Here is a 16,457-nt window from a genome sequence, read left to right on the forward strand (position 1 = left end):
TGCCAGGCATTCAGTTTTCAACTGGAACACCTGGTCGAAAAGGGATCCTGGTGTCTGCAGTCAGCACAGCTGACTGGGCCGCTAAAAGTCCGGTTGGCCACAGCAGCCGGCTCCATGTGGTTCCCGGAAGTGGCCAGCACGTCCCTCTGGCTCCTAGGCACCCCCTCCCCAAGTGCCAGCTCTGGAGCTCCCATTTGCTGGAAATTGCTTCCTGGGAGCCACCTGAAGTAAGCGCTGCCTGGAGCCCGCCCCCCAACCCCCAGACACCAGCCTCCTGCCCGAGCCCTGAGCCCCTACGCAAACTCCTTCCCAGAGCCTGCACTCCGCACCCAAACACCGTGCCCCATCCCCTCCCATTACTTAATTCCCAGTCCTGAGCCCCCTCCTGCACCCCAACCCTTTGCTCCAGCCCTGAGCCCCTTCCTTAACCCCAAGTCCCTCATCCCCGGCCTCATCCCAGAGCCTGCACCCCCAGCCAGAGCCCTCCTCCCTCCCCAGCCTGAAGCCCTCTCCTGCACCCTGAACCCCTCATTTCTGGTCCCATCCCAGAGCTCACACCCCCAGCCCACTGCCCATACCCCCTCTCACACCCCAACCCCCTGCTCCCACCTGGAGCCCCCTCCCACACTCTGAACTCCTCAGCCCCACCCCCCAGCCTGGATCTCCCTCCTGCACCCCAACCCTCTCATCCCCAGCCTGGAATCTTCCCCCCCAGCTGGATCCCTCACCCCCTCCTGCATCCCAACCCTCTGCCCCAGCCCGGTTAAAATGAGTGAGTGAGCTAGGGAGGGGGGATGGAGTGAACAGGGGCAGGGCAAGGGTGTTTGGTTTTCTGCAATCAGAAAGTTGGCAACCCTATTGTCAGAATTTCACATTGCAAGGTGGGAAACAGGCAAAAGACATTTCCTCATGTACTGGGTGGGGAGGCTTGTGGTCACATGTTTTTGAACCATGGTTGTGGTGTTTTCCCAAATAAATGCTAGGTTGCCTTTTCCCTCTTCCTAAAAGTGTCTTTTGTTACACAGACTCAGTGCTTGCAAGAGAGGGAGTATTGCCTCTTCGGTATCACATGGTGGTGGTAAATTTTCCCAGATTACTAGTTGACAGCTCAAGACGGTTCTGGTTTCTGTTGTTAAGAGGAACTCCTAGATATTGAACCCAGCCCCTCTTGCGGCTGACTCCACCTGGGAGAAGGGTTATTCTAGCGCTGGGTAGGGCTTTAATAATTGCAATCTGGCAGTTCTTAATGACTCTTCTGGTGCAGCCTCCCTGCCCTTTGCTGGATAAACCCCTGGTTGGGCTCTGTAGGGGAGGCGGGTGTGGAATTCCCCCCCATGCTCTGGGCCTAGGACTCCAGCACAACCCCCATCCCACCCCCTGCCATGGGGCACGGAGGGGGCAGAACCCCTGCCTCAGATCAGCAGTCCCCCCACCCCGCTAGAATTGGGAGCGTGCGGGGGGCTGCTCCGGCTCCCCACGGGCAGGTCTCACCCAGGGGCGCCAGGCAGGCTCTGCAGGGGACAGGTGAGTCCCAGGCCCGGCAGAGGGAGCCCGGCGGGGGCTGCAGTGTCAGGAGGCGGTGAGGGGAGTCCGCAGTTCCGGGGTGGGGGGCACTGGCCCAGAGGCCAGGCGTGACCTTCTGCCCCCCTTTCCCCATGTTGTCAGCCAGTGCAGATGGGTCACCCCATTTGGGGCACTTTTATCCTCTCTGCCCACAGCCCCCGGCTTTCCCCCTCCCCCTCTCTGGCGGTGCCTCTGCCCCATGCTCACCCCGGCTCCTGCCCCCGGCCCCTCTCCTGCCCCGCCCCAGCTGTTTGCCCCTCCTGGGACCCAGTCTGCCCCCGCCCCGACTCTGCCCGCCCCCGCCGGGCTTCCCCGGGGCCCCAGGCCAGCAGGGCACCTGCCCAGCCCGGGCCGGCGCCTCAGCCGACGGGACCGAGCAGCCGGAGGAGACAGGCCGGCCCCGGCCGGGGCGCAGGGACGGGCGGGGCGAGCAGAGGCACTTTCCTGCCCGGCCCCGGCCCCGGCCCCGGCCCGAGGTCTCCCCCGCCGCCGTGCCCGGCGCGGGAGCTGCTGCGGGCGGGGCCGGGGGGGCTGGAGCCGCGGAGCGGGCGGGGCCGGGAGGCGGGCGGCGCTGGGGAGAACAAAGGGCCGAGCCGGTCCCGGCAGCCCCAGCTGGGCTACGGGGAGACCTTCGGGGTCGCGGCTGCTGCGCCCGGCCGGAGCGGGCTTCCCCCGCGGGGCTGGGCCTCGCCCCGGGCCGGAGACCAGGTAAGCGAGGGGCCGGGCTAGGGTCTGCTCCCGCGCTGGGCCTGCGCCGGCCGGGGCTGCCCCGGGACGGGGGGCGGAGGGACCGTGTGACCTGCGGTAGATTTGCCCAGCTCGGTGCAGCCAGGACATTGCGGGGGGGCAGAGCCGGGGCCCGCACGGGGGGGGGGGGTGAAATCCCCTCTTCCCCCTCCCGGCCCGGCCCCGCTGCTCCGGCGTGAGCCAGTGCGATGTAAACCCCGTCGCCTCCCCCTCGCCTCCCGCGACGGGGTCCTCCGCTCTCGGCCACGGCGTGTGCCCCTTTCTCTGCCCAGCCCCGCTGCTCCCCCGGGCCCCTCCAGCCAGGAGCTGCCAGACCCCGCTGCCCACTCCCGGGGCCTCTGGCTCCTCCACGCTCCCAGCTCCCGGCCCTTTACAGTCAGCCCTTTGTTCAGGCTCCCAAACGAGGCCTGTCCCCTTTTGGGGGTTACACCATTTTCCCCGTTGCCGGGGGAACCCAGGCCCAGCCACTGCCCCGGGTTCCAACCTGGGGACCCTCGACACAGCAGCCATGTGCTGCTCGCTCCAGTCCATCGCTGCTGCTTCCCGGGGCCTCTGCCTACGGGGCCCTTCCGTCTGCAGCCCTGTGGCAGGGGCGCCATCCTCCGGGTCTTCTCTCGCACCAGGCCAGGGAAGAGCCCCCTTGCTTTACTCCCTCAGTCCAGCCGGGGACTGACCTGCTGTGCCCCGCCGCTCCTTTTCTCTGAGCCTGCTGGGCTCTGAGTGGCTGCTTCTGGGAGGCCTGTGTCGGCCCTAGGCAGGCCCAGAGGACCCACCTTTGCCGCTTTCTGGGGCGGGATGTAGTAGGATTGTGGGGGTCTTCTGTAGGGCGCAACAGAGGCCAGATCTACCCACAATCCCTTCAAACCTTCCCACTTTTCCCTCCAGTTCTTCAGTATTGACATAAAGAAAAGGAGTACTTGTGGCACCTTAGAGACTAACCAATTTATTTGAGCGTGAGCTACAGCTCATTCATGCTCAAATAAATTGGTTAGTCTCTAAGGTGCCACAAGTACTCCTTTTCTTTTTGCGAATACAGACTAACACGGCTGTTACTCTGAAACCTGTCATTATGCAAAGTATTGACATACAGTCCCCTCAGATGTTGGTGTTTTTCTCTTATATTAGGAAATGTTTTGTTTTACCCCATTTTCTCTTCAGTTCTGAAATATTGACAGAAAATTCCTGGACATTTTGCCCCATTTTCTCTCTTGATATCTGATTTATTTTCCCCTGAGATTTTTGCCATCTAATCATCTGATGTTAACATGAAACCTCCTCAGATGTTGTCCTTTTCTTAAATCCTTGAATATTGATTGGTATAAAATCCTTCCACATTTTGCCCTTTTTCTCCGTTATTATCAAATATTGATATGAAATCCACTCTGCTTTTACCTCTTTACCTTGTATTGTTATACCAATAAAATAAAAACCAGCAAGATCTTATTAAAGGGGAAAAGGCAAAATACCACATTTATTGTGGATACAGAAAGAATCATAGTAAGCCGTTAGTTATAGCTATAACATTCCATTCAATCTCATATTTATTCACACATTCATTCATACAAACACAGACACACAGGTTCTGCAAGGGTGTTATCATAGTTACCAGCCTTAGAGTTGCTTATGCCAAGCTGCTGGCCTGGACATGAGGAGGGAGCAGGGCCTTGTCAGATGCTCATCTGATGCTCCTGGAAGTTGGTTTGCAGAATCAGACCCCAAAGTTCTCACTTTCCAGAGTCCATTTTTATCGGAATTTCTTTCTGTGTCAGTCTATGGGAATTGCTTCATCATGCTGTTGCTGAATCAGTCAGCAGATAGCACATTCCTGACGGCTCCGTGCTGCCAGATGTTATCTTGTTCTTTGGTTCTCCCATTCTTGAGGCTGTTGGGTGGATTCCAGTCTGCCCTCCGGGGGTCCTCTGGTTATTTCCTCTTGACGCCTTCTTCAGCCGATGGACACTGGATTCTTAGGCTGGCACCTCCCTGATCATTCAGTTATTATCCACACCAGGCATCCATCCACATACATCCTCTATCTCTATTTTAATCACAATTGTTAACAAAGCGAGATGAATACAACAAAAGGGCGGGGAGTCTCTGGGTGCTGTTTCTATTGTTACAGAGTATTGCTTTGAGTCTCTCTCTGTGTGAGTGGTGGTTGTTACAAAGAATTGCTTTGAGAACAGACTCTGTCTTAGAATGTATTAACACAATTAGCAGCTTGCAAGTTTCACAGATAGAGGGAGAGAAACAGTATAAAAACCAAGAGAGCTCTTAATTAGTAATACCCTGGAATTTAAACTATGGGGAATCAAACTCATTTGTGATTTTAATACAGAACTTCTTTAATATGATCCAACATAATCCCCCTTTTGATACTAAGATTTATAATCGTCAGCGTCACTTTCTGTGTAGGCTATTCAAGAGAAGGTACTGTGAGGTAATTTGAGTTTGTGATTCCAATTCATGCCACATACATGATCCTAGTGATGTATCTTTACTACAAGGTTCTGGGGCAACAGGCAAGGTGAGGCACACCCACTTTTGAGGAGTCCATTCGGTACAACCTCTAGTGTCCAATAGCTTCCCTCCCTCCCCAGCCCACTGGCTCGAGGTCCAGGGTAGCCAGACGGATCCCATGTGTAATATGGGGAGTGGGCTAACCTTCAATACCTTTGCCTCCAGGGACTGTTGGTGTGCAATTTTGACAACAATTTCTCCCATTAACAAGTCTGGTTTTACAATACTGGAAACGTATTGCATCCATTCATGTTGATAAGTGTCAAACAATGATCTCTTCCTTTGTTTTAACAAATGCATCAAACTCTTAATATTTCCCAATATGACCCAGAACATTTTGTGTTCCAAAGTAGCTAGGGCAAGTATCTGCATTTCAGTGCATCCCATAGCTATGGCTGTGTAGTTTCCTATTTCTAAATTTTTTTCTTATGCATAAGCCATGTGATAGTATTAAGACATTACCAAAGATTCCATCGGGCTTTAGGTTACCCAGACCAATTTGGACCAAGTCTACATTGGCATGTACTTGTTTTTGTATCAGGCTGTCCTGTAGCTGGGACAGAGAGCTTCATTTATTTTTAATTACCTGCCGGTTTGCAGTATTTTTTTTTAAACGCACAACAGTGCTAGCAACAAGACAAAACATAGAACACAAAACACAATTTCTATTGTGACAGTAGATTCATGGTATTGGGTTGCTCTTCAGCTGGCATCAGCTTTTCCTGATTTTCTGAAAGACAAAAAGAACATGTTTCTACCCCTTTTGGGGTGGCAGATTATTGCTTAAAATATTTCTTTTACAAATACCCTTGCTGATTGCAGGCAAAACAGAGGAATTGCCCCCACATTTTCCTGTTTTTGTACTGTAGGCAGGCCAGGTTTCAATGGCTTTTATCTTTTAAGGGTTATGGGGAAATTATCCCACTGTTTAGTCATTAAATCCCTGAGTTTTCCTTCTTATACAGCAGACCAAGTTTATAATGTTTTTCCTGCTGTGTTAAGCTTTAAGTTTTATTTACAGATAATAACTGAGAAGCATCATTACCATACGACCTTAAAGGGTTTTTCCAAAAATCATAGACACTATACATTGTTACAGGGGTACTTATTATCATTAAATTTATTTAAATTCTCTTGTTATCCCATGCCTTTTATTTAGACAATTTGTTTGCTGACCAGGTGTGTCCTTTATCTGCAGCTCCTTTGTGCTGCTCGTTCTTTCCTTCCTTTATCATTTAGGTCATTTGTATTTTCACAGACGCTTCCTGCTTTTGGATTTAAAGCCATCAGCAGCTCAGAAACTCTATCTTAAGAGACACAATCAACTTTCACCAGAGTTTTTTTGATTACTTTTGACTTCTGCTTCCAAAACACACAGCAATCTGAAAAAGAAATCCCAACCTATTGTGGCTCCCTTTGGAGCCCTAATAGCATTTTAATTAAGTAGCAGGGTATGTTTACATTTCTTTTGCCCCTTCTACAATATACCCTGCACATGTTCTACACATGTTCTGCACATTGCCCCTTCTACAATATACCCTGCACATGCACATTCCTTCCATAGTTTAACTTCTATAACATTATCCATATTTATTTTTTTACATAAGGTGTCACTATTTCTTTTTTTTTTTTTGCTTACAGAGTTTCATGTACCTTTATCGAAGTGACAGTCTGATTACTCAGAGCCATTTTAAGATTCAGTGTTTCTAACATTGCTTCTTTTTGTTTTGTGCACCTCACCCCTGCTGTTGCTTCAGAGGGGCACTGTCTTTTTTAATTTCTTATTTTTTTCTACAGCTGTCCTCTGCTATTTTGTTACAAAACCAAACGAAAACCAACCAACCAAACAAAAAGAATCCAGAAATTTCTTTTCTCCTGATTTTGACTGCCCTGCTGCAGCCACAACTTAAAAACATTTTCAATTTTGTAAAGCATTGAGTTACCTTTTAAGGGTTAAATGCCAAATCCCAAAGCCAAACAACACTAATTACCTGTGTCTAGCAAAAAGGTCTGTCAGTTTTCCAACTTTGAATTAAAAAGTCAAATGAATTTTTAGTGGCATTATTTAAAACAAAACCAATTGGTCCTTAGAACTTTACATATTTACACACACACAGATAGATACATACACATTTTCTTTTCCTTAACATCCCTTCCACACTGCTCTGTTTTTTACATCTTACATTCCCTTTATACATTTGAGGCAGCTAAGTTCCAATAGAACCCCCTTATGTTCTTTTAGCAAATTTGACCAAATTGTCCAGTCAAATGATTTTAATCAGATAGTTTATTTTTGCCTGGCTAATTTACAGACATTCCTTTGGAAAAGGGCCCATTTTCCCTTCAGAATGGCTGCAAAGAAACCAAGAATGCTCTTTCTCTAACACTTTTCCTTTTTAACATTTTCACAAAGTTTAGCTGCTTAATTCCCTCCAGCCTCTGCAGAGTTAACTTTTTCACTCTCTTTTTGCATTCCTGGAGTGCCTCTTTCACTATTTTCCGCTGGCTTTGGGTATTTGTAGTCAGCACCTTCCAATTGTCTGCTCCCTTTTCCGTTTGTGCCTTTTCCTCTTTACATGAAGACAAGCGGAGGTAAGAATCCTTATATGCCTCCCACAACAACCAAATTGCTGCTGCATCTCTGTTGGCAGCACTAGAAGGTTTGTATATGAGGATATACTGAGCCAATCTACCCTCCAGGTCCGAAATAGTGCAGACATCAGCTAGGGATTGTTTAGTCCAAGGACTGTGCCCACATTTTTGAAGGATTGTTTAAAAGGTGTAATTTCTTTAACAAAAGGTGAGGTTGGAGTTCCTTCTGACTCCATTCCTCCCTCTGGTACTGGTTTACCCTGTTTTCTTTTAAACATCTTAACATGGATGTTAGGGGGCTTATTCCTTCACCCACTTACTTCCCTGGTCCTTCTCGCATGAACAGAGAGCAACAATACCCGAAGTCCAAAGGTGCAAAGAATTTGATGTTTATTGGGGTGAACTTCCAGCAAGCGTGATTCCAGTTTCCTTCCTTAGTATCTTCCTTCCCAGCTCTGACACCACAGAGCCTTACACCTGTGTCCCTGTTCCCATTCCTGCCCTTAGCAAAACAATATTTCAATTTCCTTACCCCCATTCCCTGTTCCCATCTCCCCTCTTTAGCAAACATGATTCCAATTTCTCCACCCCCATTCCCTGTTCCCATCTCTCCCACCCACACACCCACCCCCTCACTTCCTGATTGACTGCAAACTATATAGTAAAACTTGAGTTCGGCTTAGCTATACCTTAACGAATCATTTCCCTGAAATTTAGCTAACCAATCCTAACATATTGTAACATGATTATGTAACCAATTATATCCCACCACCTTAATTAGTTTACACCCAGCAAAATTAATTATACAGCAGACAGGAACAATCACAGAACCAGACAGAGATTATACAGACAAACAATAGCAAAGTGGGAACTATAATAACAAAACAATACAGAAGTGAGGATTTCACATCGCAGCTATTGATAAGTGAGTTCTTGCCAGACAGGATGCTATCAAACTAAGTTTCCTTGTACATTTTCTAGGCACTTCCCTTTCTCTGGAGGTGATGGGCATTATCAGGACAGGACTGTATTCCTAACAGCCCAATAGCACCTTCTTTCAATGTGACTAGTTTGGGATGTGAGGATGTGACCGGTCGCTTCCCAGCTTATGGCTGCCTCTGCTGCTTAGCCAAAGGCCTTAGCCTAAGCACAGGGCCTCAGACTGTGACAGTAAGGGAAGGCCCTTACACCAGCAGACAATGATTTTGATTCTTTCTTTTATACCTCTAGAACTAGCCAAGTGATAAGAATACACCTAAATTCTTAAAGTACAGGCCTTTGCAGACAGGCCTGAATATCTGTATCCTACCCATGGATATTTCAATCTCTTTGTCACTCCTGGTATTACTTAGCAAGTGACACACCCTAGATTCTGAAATCATAGCTTAATCTATGCGTTCTTCCCCTGCTACCTTCCCGGAGGCCAGCTGGTCCCCTGCTACCTTCCCGGAGGCCAGCCGGTCTGGTTAACCTAATAGAAACGCCTTCCTCAACAGAGCTGGCGGTGTGCACACCAATATTTACAATAACTGAGATTTTTTACCAATATTCCCCCTTTCGCAATTCTCCACCAAAATGTTATACCAATAAAATAAAAACTAGCAGGATCTTATTAAAGGGGAAAAGGCAAAATACCACATTTATTGTGGATACAGAAAGAATCACAGTAAGCCGTTAGTTATAGCTATAACATTCCATTCAATCTCATATTTATTCACACATTCATTCATACAAACACACACACACAGGTTCTGCAAGGTTGTTATCATAGTTACCAGCCTTAGAGTTGCTCATGCCAAGCCACTGGCCAGGTGGCCTGGACATGAGGAGGGAGCAGGGCCTTGTCAGATACACATCTGATGCTCCTGGAAGTTGGTTTGCAGAATCAGATCCCAAAGTTCTCACTTTCCAGAGTCCATTTTTATAGGAATTTTTTTCGATGCCAGTCTATGGGAATTGCTTCATCATGCTGTTGCTGAATTCAATCAGCAGATAACCTCTGGCAGCACGGAGCCGTCAGGAATATGCTATCTTGTTCTTTGGTTCTCCCATTCTTGAGGCTGTTGGGTGGATTCCAGTCTGCCCTCCGGGGGTCCTCTGGTTATTGCCACTTGATGCCTTCTTCAGCCGATGGACACTGGATTCTTAGGCTGGCACCTCCCTGATCATTCAGTTATTATCCACACACATCCTCTATCTCTATTTTAATCACAATTGTTAATACAACAAAAGGGCGGGGAGTCTCTGGGTGCTGTTTCTGTTGTTACAGAGTATTCCTTTGAGTCTCTCTCTGTGTGAATTGCTTTATATCAGACTCTGTCTTAGAATGTACTTACACAATTAGCAGCTTGCAAGTCTCACACATAGAGGGAGAGAAACCGAATCAAAAACCAAGAGAGCTCTTAATTTAGTAATACCCTGGAATTTAAACTATGGGGAATCAAACTCATTTGTGATTTTAATACAGAACTTCTTTAATATGATCCAACGGTATCAACTATTGATATAAAATCCCTCAAATTTTTCCACTTTCCTCTAATCTATGACAGATTCCTAATATTTTCCCCCTTTTCTTTTTAATTGCTGAACACTAGTGTCACATTTCAGATTTTTCATTTCCAGGTAATTATCAGTTATTGATTTTAAAAAATCCCTTCCATCTTGTAGGAGTTCCCCTTGTTTTTCATGTGAAATCCCTTCTCCTTTTTTGGAGGGACCCTGTTGCCCTGAGTCATTCTCCACAGTGGAGGTTGCGGTGGGGTTAAATTCCCCAGTGATCAACTTTCCCCCTCACATCTGAGAATCATTTGTTTCCTCCTTTATCTTCATTAAAATCCACAGGGTTACTGATCAGAGAGACTTGCCTTATTTCAGAAACACATCCCAGGCAGGGGCCTCACAGTATCTGGGAGAACCGTGTTAGTGAACGGTATTTTAATGTCAAGATAAGGCATTAAGTGCTTAAAGTTATTTAGGCAACGCATTTTAGAAACAAATGAGTAAACAAAAGAGTTGAATATTTAAAGAAGAAAGTTGTTATCTTATTAAAAGTTTTAACTAATAAGAATTTGTAAAAATTCAAGTTATTTGCCCACTTTCTTGTATTAATTTAATGAACTTAATGCAGCTCCTATGACTTTGTGTGCTTTTAAGGGTGCTATCCTATGGAACTAAGGAAAACCTACATTTCATATGTTAGTTAAGGGCTAGGATTAGAAGCAGAGTTCTCATTTCTGTTGCTTAGCAACCATATCTGCAAGAAAGTTAAGAGTCTCTTCAGCTGTTGCATTCCTGAAGCGTTAGAATAGTTACTTTACTGGACTTATTTAAGTAAAGTTACCACCTTACGTTGCTCCATTTCTTCCTGTGACGGGTTGATCACTTTTATAACTTTTGAAAACCAAGAGGGCAGAAGTGAGGCGAAAGCAGGTGGAGAGCAATATAGGAAGGGAGGGAGACATGAGTCAGGAGAGATTAATTAACTCTGAGGAAATTTTAAAGTGCAGGTAGCAGCAGTGAGTTTAGCGAACTGAGAGAGGATATAAAAGTAACCTTAATGGTATGTAAAAATAGTTGAGCAAAAAGGTTCTATAATTAGCTGTGAGTGGGGCTTTGTGGGTTAAAGCAGAGGGCTGGATACAGGGGTGAGCTGGAGCCGGTTCGCACTGGTTCACTGGAACAGGTTGTTAAATTTAGAAGCCCTTTTAGAACCGGAAGGGACAGCCGGTTTCTAAATTTAATAACCGGCCAAAAGTGGCGCCTTAGGCACCGACTCCGTGGGTGCTCCGGGGCTGGAGCATGCATGGGGAAAATTTGGTGGGTGCAGAGCACTCACCGGCAGCTCCCCGCCCTGCCCCAGCTCACCTCCGCTCTGCCTCCTCCCCTGAACGCACTGCCCAGCTCTGCTTCTCTCCCCCCAACCCCAGTTTCCCGCAAATCAGCTGTTTGCGCGGGAAGCGGGGTGGGGCTGAGAAGCAAGCAGCGGCTTTGCGCTCAGGCCCAGGGAGTCAGAGGGGAGCTGGGGCGCGGTGGCACGAGGAGGGCTGCCTGCGCCGCAGCAGGTAACCCGGGGGGGGGGGGGGGGCGGGCGGGCGCAGGGGAACCTCTCTCCGCCCCAGCTCACCTCCGCCTCCCTGGGCCTGAGCGTGAAACCGCCCCCTGCTTCTCCGCCTCCCATGGCTTCCCACACGAACAGCTGATTCGCGGGAAGCCGGGGGTGGGGGGTAGAGAAGCAGAACGGGGCGGCGCATTCAGGGGAGGAGGCGAAAGCAGAGCGGAGATGAGCTGGGGCCAGGCGCAGGGCGGGGAGCTGCCGAGCACCCACCAAATTTTCCCTGTGGGTGCTCCAGCCCCACAGCCGCTCCCCCTGCTCCCCCCCACCCCCTCCAGCTACGCAACCCCACCCCTAGGAACCAGAGGGACCTGCCGGATGCTTCCTCGGAGCTGCCCCAGGTAAGCACCACCGGTACTCCACACCTCGCCCCCGGCAGGACCCTCTGGCTCTTAGGGGTGGGGTGGGCACACTCTACGGTGGCCCACGAGACCCTCCTGCCCGGTTCTGGGGGCAGTGAGGGGACAGGGGAGGGGGGTGGATGGGGCAGGGATCCCGGGGGGCAGGGGCGGGCCACGACCCCCTCGTGGGGTGAGGAGAGAACCAGTTGTTAAGATTTTGGCAGCTCATCACTGGCTGGATATCTGTACCCATGGTTTTGATCCTGGCTCTGGAAGGAGAGTCGGGGTTGCTACCTGCTTCCACAAAACCTGAATTTGTTCTCCCATTACCTGTTGCTTTTGTCTGCTTGGCAAATGGATTGCTGGGGTTCCCTGCTGCAATTAGCCATTTCTGGGGAACTCCATGCATATTTTTAAGATGTTTAGCCTGTGTTTGCCAGCCTAAATTTTTTCCTCTTGCTGGCTGCATTTTTTCTGACAATGCATTAATTCCCGGTGTTGGCCCAGTACTCTAGGTGTTTTACTTTGAAATTCTTTTTTATCCACTCTCCTGTGATCAAGAGCAGCCCCTGTTGCCTAATGTGCTCTGTGACCTATTCCGTTTCCTCCTCCATCTGATTTGCCAATCTAGGAAAAGTATTGTTGGCAACTTCTCCCTCCTGTGCGCTTACTTCTCCCATTCTGACAAGGCACCCGTCTGGGTTTTGGTTTCACTGGAACATGGCTCTCATCATACGGTGGTGGTTGCAGTGTGGTAACCGCTACCCATGGACTGCTTAGTGGCTCTTGGTCTGGGTCATTCCATATGCTCCCATTCCAATAATTCCAGGTTCCATCCCTTAGTTTTGCTAGGGCCGCCTTTCTTCATTTCTGTCCCCACCCATCAGGCACTATCTAAGTACCCGGAGCCTGTTGTTGCCCACCAAGATGGATAGTAGCACTTCTCTTTTTTGCAGATTTTCTACAGCTGTTTCCAATTTTCTATTCTGTTTCTCAGCTTGCTGTGACAAATCGATTGCTTCTCTTATCTCTTTTTGTTTGTTTTTCTGTTACTTGCCCTGCCAATTTTGTTGTTTGTTGTCTTAGCCAACTAACAGCCATGCCCAGAGTTTGCAATATTCTACATTTCTTACTGTTGTTGTTCTTCTTCAAGGCTACAGTCTCTGCCATAATCTTGTAAAATCCAGTTCATGTTTCCCCACTTTCTTTTTTTACCTCACATGGACCGCCTCTACTCGTTACCCAGCCTGTCCAAACCTTATCAGACTCTGGGGGGATCTGTAGCGGGGGGATTGTTATACCAATAAATTAAAAACCAGCAGGATCTTATTAAAGGGAAAAGGCAAAATACCACATTTATTGTGAATACAGAAAGAATCATAGTAAGCAGTTAGTTATAGCTATAACATTCCATTCAATCTCATATTTCTTCACACATTCATTCATATACACACACACACACACACACACACACACAGGTTCTGCAAGGTTGTTATCATAGTTACCAGCCTTAGAGTTGCTCATGCCAAGCCACTGGCCAGGTGGCCTGGACATGAGGAGGGAGCAGGGCCTTGTCAGATGCTCATCTGATGCTCCTGGAAGTTGGTTTGCAGAATCAGACCCCAAAGTTCTCACTTTTTTAGAGTCTATTTTTATAGGAATTTCTTCCTATGCCAGTCTATGGGAATTGCTTCATCATGCTGTTGCTGAATCAATCAGCAGATAGCACATTCCTGACGGCTCCGTGCTGCTAGATGTTATCTTGTTCTTTGGTTCTCCCATTCTTGAGGCTGTTGGGTGGATTCCAGTCTGCCCTCCGGGGTCCTCTGGTTATTTCCACTTGACGCCTTCTTCAGCCGATGGACACTGGATTCTTAGGCTGGCACCTCCCTGATCATTCAGTTCTTATCCACACCAAGCATCCATCCACATCCATCCTCTATCTCTATTTTAATCACAGTTGTTAATACAACAAAAGGGCGGGGAGTCTCTGGGTGCTGTGTCTGTTGTTAGAGTATTGCTTTGAGTCTCTCTCTGTGAATTGCTTTGAGAACAGACTCTGTCTTAGAATGTACTAACGCAATTAGCAGCTTGCAAGTTTCACATACAGAGGGAGAGAAACAGTACCAAAAACCAAGAGACCTCTTAATTAGTAATACCCTGGAATTTAAACTATGGGGAATCAAACTCATTTGTGATTTTAATACAGAACTTCTTTAATATGATCCAACAGGATGGGGAGATTCCTTAGCTTGGAGCTTTCTGCCATCTTAGGCTGTGAACCCCAGAGCGGGCAGCTCACCACTTACCAAAGCAGTGGTCGGGTCACCAGTGTTGTTAGAGCTGCGGAGAGGTGCTCGCACTGCAGAGTTGTCAGTGCTGCGGTTCTTGGCGCTCCTGTGCTCTCTGCACTAGCAGGGAGTGCAGGCTGCATCGCAGCGCTCTTCGTTAAGAGAGGCCACAGGGTTAGCTCAGTGACAGTGGCGCTCAGCCAGCTTTATTGTCAACGAAGCACAGTACTGGTGCCCCATAGGAGCTACAGGGACACCAACGCAGGTGTGCCCGCCACAAGGTACCAGTTCAATCAACATAACGTGACACTATCCCCTAGACCAGAAAAAAGATCCTTTGACTTCTCCTTTTATACAGAGATACAAACAAGTTACCTATGATGCTCTAGATTTTGTTATTGCTACAACTCTGCAGTGCTAGTAATCCTTGTACCTGCTCGTTTGAACAAAACATCTTTATCCATTACTATGTCATCTCCTCCGGTACCATGTCTTGGGAATATGTTTACGTAGTTAGATGAGAACTTTGGGGGTTCTTGTACCATCCTCTGAGATCAGGCTTGTGCTTACGCGGTGTTAGCTAATACCTGGGGTGCTGCTATTCTGCCAAGGCCAGATGTTCTCTGATTCACAGCCTTTGGTTCAGACTATTATGTCTACACTGCGCAGCTTCCAGTGGCACAGCCGTGCTGCTAGAGCCTTGCCGCTGTAAGGTGCGCAGTGTAGCCACCCTTTGTTGGCAAGAGAGAGCTCTCCTGACAACAAAATAAAACCACCCCAGAGAGGGGCCGTCGCTTCAGCAGCAGGAGAGTGTCTCCCACCGACATCACGCTGTCCACATCGGTGCTTTTCATGTTTAGAACTTTTGTTGTTGGGGGTGTGTTTTGTTTTTTTTCACACCCTTGAGCGACAAAAGTTTTAATGACATAAGTGCAGTGTAGACGTAGCCTCTATTATGCCTAGTGTCACCATGTCTCAGTAGGTCACAGCTGAGGATGCCAGATTCAGGACAAACTGCTGAGAAATAGGGCAGACTCACCCTAAACTGGTGGTTATTCCTCCATGAGATATACCAAACCAGCAACAAAAGTAAATTTCTGTCTCGCCACACTGGCCAACAAGAAGTCAGAAATGCAGTCTCCTTAGGTATCCTAGCCCTGGTTTCACCACCCAGATACTAGACTAAATGATGAGCGGTTATTTAAAACCGGTTTCATCAACCAAAGGGTTCTTCTGATCTCAAAGGACCAGCCACATACCCAGGTCAGTGTATAACTCGAATCTTACCCAATAGTCACACTGTTGCCAGTCCCTTAGTATCTAATATCTAAAGGTTTATTTATTAGAGAAAAGAAAGAGGAGAGAGTTAAAATGGTCAAAGGAATCAAATACACACAATCATTGCAAAATTTTTGGATTAGTTTTATAGCAGTGATAGAATAAACTGCTGGCTTATAATGTCTCTGGTAACATCCAAAAGATTGGAAGGTCCTCAGTCCATTGGTTGTAATGCTCCTTTTACTGTAAGATCATAGTCCCGAGACCAGAGCAGGAAAGAGGCAAAATGAAGATGTTTCCAGAGCCTTTTGTACTTTCTGCCATGTGGAGATGCTCTCGGTACAGTAGTTAGTGGAAATATACAGGCACAAGACAAAGTCCATTGTCAAATGCTCTTGCATGCTTCGATGAGTCATAGTAGGAGCCATTGTCCTTATTTGGGCTACAAGGTCCCAGGAAGGCCCACCGAGTGGAGACATGCTTCTTCTATGACCCATTGTTTTACTTAATGGGCTATCAACTTGAATGGTTCACTCAGAATGTGCTGGCTAGACTGGATGTCAATTACCTTGAGGGTGTTACCCAGGAGTAAGCACATTTGAAATACAAGTATACAGTCAATATTCATAACTTCAGGTACAACAATGATACATGCATACAGATAGGATAATCTCATTCAGCAAACCACAACTTTTCCATTGACACCTTACATGACATACTTTGTACCAGATTTGTTGCAATTGCATAACAGTGGTAGCAAAAATGATATACATGGTCATATTTTAATCACATAACTTCAAACCTAGGGCTCCAGAAAGGTCTTCACCTTCATGGGTGCGAGAGGCCATTAAGTAGTCTTTGCATTGTGGTGTTCCACAATGGCCATTTAGTTTTGATAGGCCTTCTTGATGTTCAGCAACTCACAAGCATTGTATAGAGACTAAACACGTTCTTACAAGTCGAACACCTATCTTGAGCAGTACTAACATACAGGGGAGCTGGTCTGGTTTCCTG

At 47.8% G+C, this 16,457-nt stretch overlaps 1 protein-coding gene across 1 annotated transcript in view; it reads left to right on the forward strand.

The window, feature by feature from the left end:
- The first annotated feature begins 2,120 nt into the window (after positions 1-2,120).
- The window catches only part of LOC141996252 (uncharacterized), a 73,895-nt gene continuing 59,558 nt past the window's right edge, over positions 2,121-16,457 (forward strand). Inside the window, exon 1 of the mRNA XM_074968221.1 lies at positions 2,121-2,271. The gene's annotated coding sequence lies outside the window, so the exon portion shown is untranslated. The remainder of the gene's footprint in view (positions 2,272-16,457) is intronic.

Source organism: Natator depressus, chromosome 11 (assembly GCF_965152275.1).
Source record: "Natator depressus isolate rNatDep1 chromosome 11, rNatDep2.hap1, whole genome shotgun sequence".
Classification (NCBI taxonomy): domain Eukaryota; kingdom Metazoa; phylum Chordata; order Testudines; family Cheloniidae; genus Natator; species Natator depressus.